Genomic DNA, 6,885 nt, shown 5'->3' on the forward strand with positions numbered 1-6,885 from the left:
TGATTGTGTCAATTTTTTGTTTGACCATGCTAAATCAGGCTAAACTGGTATATGGTGAGCGAAGAAAGGTGCATAAATGTATGTTCTCTGTGTGTACGTGTGTGTGTGTGTGTGTGTGTGAGTGTGGTGTGTGCATGTGTATGCCCACCTAGAGATTCTATTCTTCTTTATTCTTTGTTTTGTGAATACACAAGTGTTTTTTGTTGGATTTTTTTTCTGCAGAAAATGTGGAAACTGTGTTTTCTGACTCACTTCTTATACCAGAAATGTATTCAACTGTGGTGGGAGCTGAATAGAAAAGGGATTGGCCACGAAAGCATGTTGAAATCTTAGTCGAAGGAAGGTTTCAGAGGAGCAGAAAATTGTGGAGGGACATAATGGGATGAACTATAAAAGTAGGGTCTTAAAGTCCCATGATTTGACACAAATGAATTGGGTTTAGTAGTGGAGGTATTGAGCATCTGGAAACAGTGGAGCCCAGTGGAAGATAGCAGGCGTGGGAGTCAGGAGACTTACAAGTCCCACCTTACAAGTCTCACAAGCCACACAAATTCCCAGTGCTTCAGTTTTCTCATCTGTAAAATGGTATTCAATGCTTGTTTGCTCTCCCCCTTACACTGTGAACTCCCCATGGGAGAGACTGTGTCCAACCTGATTATCTTGCATCTACCCCAGTGCTTAGAACGTAATAAGTGCTTAACCAATAGCACAATTATTATCATTACTATTGTTATTGGGGAAAGTTCTCATATTTACAGAAAGATGGGAGTGGGGATGGGGAGGGGAGCTTGGTGGTTATAGAACTTGCTGAATGGCTCTTTCGGGTCCCAGACTGTTGAGAACTGCTATTCTGTTATGCCATTTCCAGACTCATGAACTTTAAAAGACTAGCTTGTATTTTTTAAATGAAATTTAACAAATATTGTCCTCATTGCTATTCATGGCATTGAAACACGCAAAAAAAAAAATATCAACAGAGAAAAGAGTGCCTTGTCATCAGTACGGTTCATCTATGGTCAGCATAACGTTAAAAATGCCTGCTCTGAATTACTGCAGAATGTGTTTCTCTTTCATTGTTCATCACCTCAAAAATGAAGTAATTTACATTTAAAGAAGAAAAATGCTTGAGCCGAACATTTTGAGAAACGTGCAAGTGCTGAGAGCGTTTTTGTCAAATCCTAAACTTTGATTTCTTTTTTCACTGTGGGCAAAGACTCAGTTTCATGTTTTTGTTGAATGAGCATAAACTTTTGTTCTAGCGGTGATTTTATTTCTTTGTACGAATATGTCCTAGGACTCTCTTTATACGTATGCGAGACGGAGTGGCGTTTGAGTGGCATTTTAGACCTTTGGTCACAGCCACACTCCGGGATAAAATCTCACCTATTCTTGTGGTTCCTTCAAACTGTGGAAGCACCGTGGACAAGGTCCTGCATTTGTCCACCTTTCTCTCTCTGACCTTTCCCTCTGTCCAGGCCCACTTTGACCACTTTGGGTGTGCCTGATGTGTTGATTGACTCCTGCTTGATTGCTTGATTCAATCAAGTCAAGCCCAGTAGTTTGATTAACCCAAACTACCTGCTTAGTCGATTTCAAATTGAGTAGCCAAGCTAAATCTCAGCCAAACACATTACAACACGGTAAAACTATGCCCTTGAACCAATCAATCCCCTGGCCCTTCTTATCACTTAATCAAAGGAGGTCCAGGGCTAAACAGAAAAGGCCCCAGGGATGCCCTGCTTTCTATTCATTATACCAATACCAACATTATTAGTAGTAGTATTATTATTCTGAAGTATTTCTCCCATTGTACTGTTCTGATCATTATGAATGCTGTACTAATGGTGTATAAAGAATCTCTTTATTGTTTGAAGTTGAGCTGGCCTTGATTATCAGGGGACTCTCTGCAACTCAACACCTCTCCCTACTAGTGTGGGATGAAGTGCTACTAGTAATAAGACTTGTCTCTGACGTACCTTTTTCTGAACACAGTGCAATCTGTAAAGTTTTTCTTCCACAAAACCCTAGCTCGGTTATACTCTGCAAAAATGCAACCCCTTCCATCCTCTTAATGCAGCATCCAGAAAATGGTCACAATGCTGGTCTATGTCATTGATTGATACACTGTCTCCTATTTAAGAACTTTTACATTTACATCCGCCTTTTTGTTCTCTTGTTCGAACCAGAGGTGTCTCTCCTTATCCTCCTCACTATAAAATTTTTGTGTCTGGCCGTGGTCACGTTTACTAGCTCTATTTTTATTCTCCGAAGCACTAAGTTACTAAGATATAATCCATGGCACACAAAAGACATTCAAATCAACAGACTGATTAATTGGACAGGTGTCATTAACTGCATTTCTGACTGTGATATCTAGAGCTACATTAACATATGTAACCATGTAGAGTATCTCTTTAGTCACACTCTTATGCCAGGGTAGAATCTTACTGGGAATAGTTTCATCTTCAAATGCAAAACAACAACCTCCTCCTAAGATAAGTGGCATGGCCTAATGAAATGTGCAACGGTCTGGCACTCAGGAGATCTGGGTTCAAATCTGTACGACTGTGAGCCCCACGTGGGCCAGTGACTGTGTTCAACCTGATTTTGCTTGTATCCACCCTGGAGCTTAATAAAGTGCACGGCACACAGTAAGCACTTAACAAATACTGCAATTATTATTACGATTATGGTTATAATTATCATTATTATTATTATATGTAAAGTCTGGTTCTTAGGGGATGATGGCGAAATTGCTTACAAAGCTTACACTGCCTCCATGAGTGTGTGCTGTGTGTTTGTGTAATAATAATAACGGTGGTATTTGTTAAGTGCTTTCTATGTGTCAGGCACTGTACTAAGCACCAGGGTGGATACAAACGAATTGGGTTGGACACAGTCCCTACCTCTTGTGAGGCTCACAGTCTCAATCCCCATTTTACAGATGAGGTAACTGAGGCACAGAGAAGTGAAGTGACCCGTCCAAGGTCCCACAGCGGAACCCATGACTCTCTGACGCCGAGGCCCACGCTGTATCCACTACAGTGTGGGTGTACCAGTGAGAAGGGGGGGTCAAGGGGTCATCCCAAGGGCAGGGGAAAGGGCCTATATCATCCCCACAAGTCCCTGGTCTGAACTGCAGGCTGTGTCCTGACAGCAGAGAGGAAGGGATGGGTAGGGTGGCTTGTCAGTGAAGAAGATGCACCTGTAGTCGCGTGTCCTAAATGACAGTCCTGCAGCCCGAGGCCTTAGGGCAAGGTGGCTAATGGTGGCCAAGACCACAACACTTATGTCTTGTCTTACGCTGTAGAGTTGTCAACTTATATTTCCCAAGTGCTTAGTATAGTGCTCTGCACACAGTAAGCGCTCAATAAATATGATTGATTGATTGTCAATCCGTAGTGACACCAAGGACACATCTCTCTCAGAAGGCCCCCACCTCCACCTACAATTCTGGTAGTGTATCCGTAGAGTTTTCTTGGTAAAAATACAAAAGTGATTTACCATCGCCTCCTTCCATGCAGTAAACTTGAGTCTCCACCCTCGACTCTCTCCCATGCTGCTGCTGCCCAGCGCAGGGGAGTTTTGATTTGCAGCAGATTGCCTTCCACTCACTAGCCACTGCCCAAGCTAGGAATGGAATGGGTAAGCCTCTGCTTGACTCTCCCTTCCTTAGTTTAGACTGGTAGAGTGCTGGAAACTCTCCAAGTGCGACCCTGAGAGGGGCGGCTGTTATGTACATAACAGAGAAGCAGCCTGGCTCAGTGGAAAGAGCCTGGGCTTTGGAGTCAGAGGTCATGGGTTCAAATCTCGGCTCCACCACGTGTCAGCTGTGTGACTTTGAGCAAGTCACTTTACTTCTCTGGGCCTCAGTTCCCTCATCTGTAAAATAGGGATTAAGACTGTGAGCCCCCCGTGGGACGACCTGATCGCCTTGTGCCCTCCCCAGAGCTTAGAACAGTGCTTTGCACATAGTAAGCGCTTAATAAATGCCATCATTATTATTATTATTATTTATTTATTTTTATTGTCTGTCTCCCCCTATAGACAGTAGGCTTGCTGTGGGCAGGGAATGTGTCTGTTTATTGTTGTATTGTACTCTCCCAAGTGTTTAATTTCAGTGCTCTGCACATAGTAAGCGCTTAATAAATGCCATCATTATTATTATTATTATTTATTTATTTTTATTGTCTGTCTCCCCCTATAGACAGTAGGCTTGTTGTGGGCAGGGAATGTGTCTGTTTATTGTTGTATTGTACTCTCCCAAGTGTTTAATTTCAGCGCTCTGCACACAGTAAGCTCTCAATAGATACTGACTGACTGACTGTCATCACTTCCCACCAGTTGACAGGGCCGCCACTACTCCATGGGCAAAATCACTTTCTGTCTGGTACTTGCCTTTTTTTTTTTTCAGAACGGAGCTCTAGTCTTTTTCAGTGTGCCTACGCTCCTGCTTAAGAGCCAGTTCAGCTTCCTGGTCCAGGGCTCTCCTACTTTTTTTTTTTAGCATTTATTAAGCACTTACCGTGTGCAAAGCACTGTTCTAAGTGCTGGAGAGGTTACAAGGTGATCAGGTTGTCCCATAGGGCGCTCACAGTCTTAATCCCCATTTTACAGATGAGGTAACTGAGGCACAGAGAAGTGAAGTGACTTGCCGAAAGTCACACAGCTGGCAATTGGCAGAGCTGGGATTTGAACCCATGACCTCTGACTCCAAAGCCCGTGCTCTTTCCACTGAGCCACGCTGCTTCTCTAATTTTCTCTAGATTTCTAATGGGCATCAGGGCCCTGTTTAGTTCTTCAGTCTAGGAACAGTCATGAGGCTCCCATTTTGTCCTAAAAAACAGACTTTACTGTTCTCCTTTATATCCTGCCGGATCTCTGTCTCCTCTGTCTTCCCACTGTTGGGTAGGGACCGTCTCTATATGTTGCCAACTTGTACTTCCCAAGCACTTAGTACAGTGTTCTGCACACTGTAAGTGCTCAATAAATATGATTGATTGATTGATTGATTGAATGAAAACGTTACCCAAAAAGCTCCCTCCAGGTATCTAGATAGTGGGGATACCGTGTTCCCAATTTCAGGGAAAACAACCATTCTTGGGGCGGGGTAGGGGGCCTCTGACATCTATTTCCCATTGGGAACACACTCTTCCATGGTCTTAAAAATGAATTACTTATTTCCTAGTTGATGTTAAAACCTCATTTTCAAATTCCTTTTATTCATAATGAGAAGTGTTCTTTATCTTTTGACCTTTCAGACTGCTGAGCAGAGTAAAATGAATGCCATTTTACTTTACACAGTGTGAAAAGTATTGGAGCCCCGTTATATTTATCACAGATAAAAATACTGAATTGTAATCTTTCTAGTGGTTTATAGAAGGGAAGTTCCTCAGAGCATGTCATTTTTCTCCCTAATGTTAAAGAATGTTATATTTCTGAATTTAGATTTCTGATTTAAAGATTTGGACCGTCTCTAGACGTTGCCAACTTGTACTTCCCAAGCGCTTAGTACAGTGCTCTGCACACAGTAAGTGCTCAATAAATACGATTGAATGAATGAATGAATGAATTTGTAATGTGTCCATAGACAATTTCCTTTTGACCTAACATCCCATCTTATCCCATCTAAGAAGAAGGGGCTCAGGGGAAGCAGGGTGGCCTAGTGGTAAGAGCACAGGCCTGAGAGTCAAAGGACCTGGGTTCTCATCTTGGCTCCACCTTGTACCCACTGTGTGACTTTGGGCAAGTCACGTAACCTCTCTGTGCCTCACTTCCCTCCTCTCCAAAGTGGGGATTCAATACCTCTCCTCCTTCCTACTTCAACCGTGAGCCCCATGTCAGATCCAGTTATCTTGTATCTAATCCAGCAGTTAGTGCTGTGTTTGACACATAGTAAGGACTTAACAAATACCACAGTGATTATTCCTGCTAGACTGTAAGCTCCTCAAGGACATACTCTACAGAAATCTCCCAAGGTCTCGGTACAGTATTCTACACAGAGTAAGTGTTCATTAAATCCTGTTGATTTATTGATTGAGCCTGGTATTTACCCCAGTGCTTGGTATCTACTCCAACACCTAGAACGGTATTTAATATATAGTTAGCACTTAACAAATATAATAATATCGGTATTAATAATGACAATAAAATAACAAAAACAACATATTATATTAGAGTGATATAATAATAATGATGATAATCATCATCATCATCATCATCAATTGTATTTATTGAGTGCTTACTATGTGCAGAGCACTGTACTAAGCGCTTGGGAAGTACAAATTGGCAACATATAGAGACAGTCCCTACCCAACAGTGGGCTCATAGTCTAAAAGGGGGAGACAGAGAACAAAACAAAACATACTAACAAAATAAAATAAATAGAATAGATATGTACAAGTAATAATAAGAGAAGCAGTGTGGCTCAGTGAAAAGAGCACGAGCTTTGGAGACGGAGGTCATGGGTTCACATCCCAGCTCTGCCAATTGTCAGCTGTGTGACTTTGGGCAAGTCACTTCACTTCTCTGTGCCTCAGTTACCTCATCTGTAAAATGGGGATTAAGACTGTGAGCCCGCCGTGGGACAGCCTGATCACCTTGTAACCTCCCCTGCACTTAGAACAGTGCTTTGCACATAGTAAGTGCTCAATAAATGCCATCATCATCAATAATAGTAATAATTATTATTATTAAATAGAAAAGACCGGAAGACCAGTCTCCCATCTTCAAAGCCCTACTGAAATGATGCCTCCTCCCCAAGGCCTTCTCTGATTAATTCCTGCCTTTCCATTTTATCAATCATTAATATTTATTGAGCGATTACTAACTAGAGCACTGTTCTAATTGCTTGGGAAAGTACAATACAACAGAGTTAGCAGGTTT

The 6,885-nt window shown here is 42.1% G+C and overlaps 1 non-coding gene across 1 annotated transcript; it reads right to left on the bottom strand.

The window, feature by feature from the left end:
* Positions 1-3,588: 3,588 nt before the first annotated feature.
* On the bottom strand, positions 3,589-3,726 carry LOC119938859. Its single transcript, XR_005454556.1, has one exon. It is a non-coding gene; the product is annotated as a small nucleolar RNA SNORA7 (small nucleolar RNA).
* Positions 3,727-6,885: the final 3,159 nt, after the last annotated feature.

The sequence above is a fragment of the Tachyglossus aculeatus genome, chromosome 16, assembly GCF_015852505.1.
Source record: "Tachyglossus aculeatus isolate mTacAcu1 chromosome 16, mTacAcu1.pri, whole genome shotgun sequence".
In the NCBI taxonomy this organism is placed as follows: domain Eukaryota; kingdom Metazoa; phylum Chordata; class Mammalia; order Monotremata; family Tachyglossidae; genus Tachyglossus; species Tachyglossus aculeatus.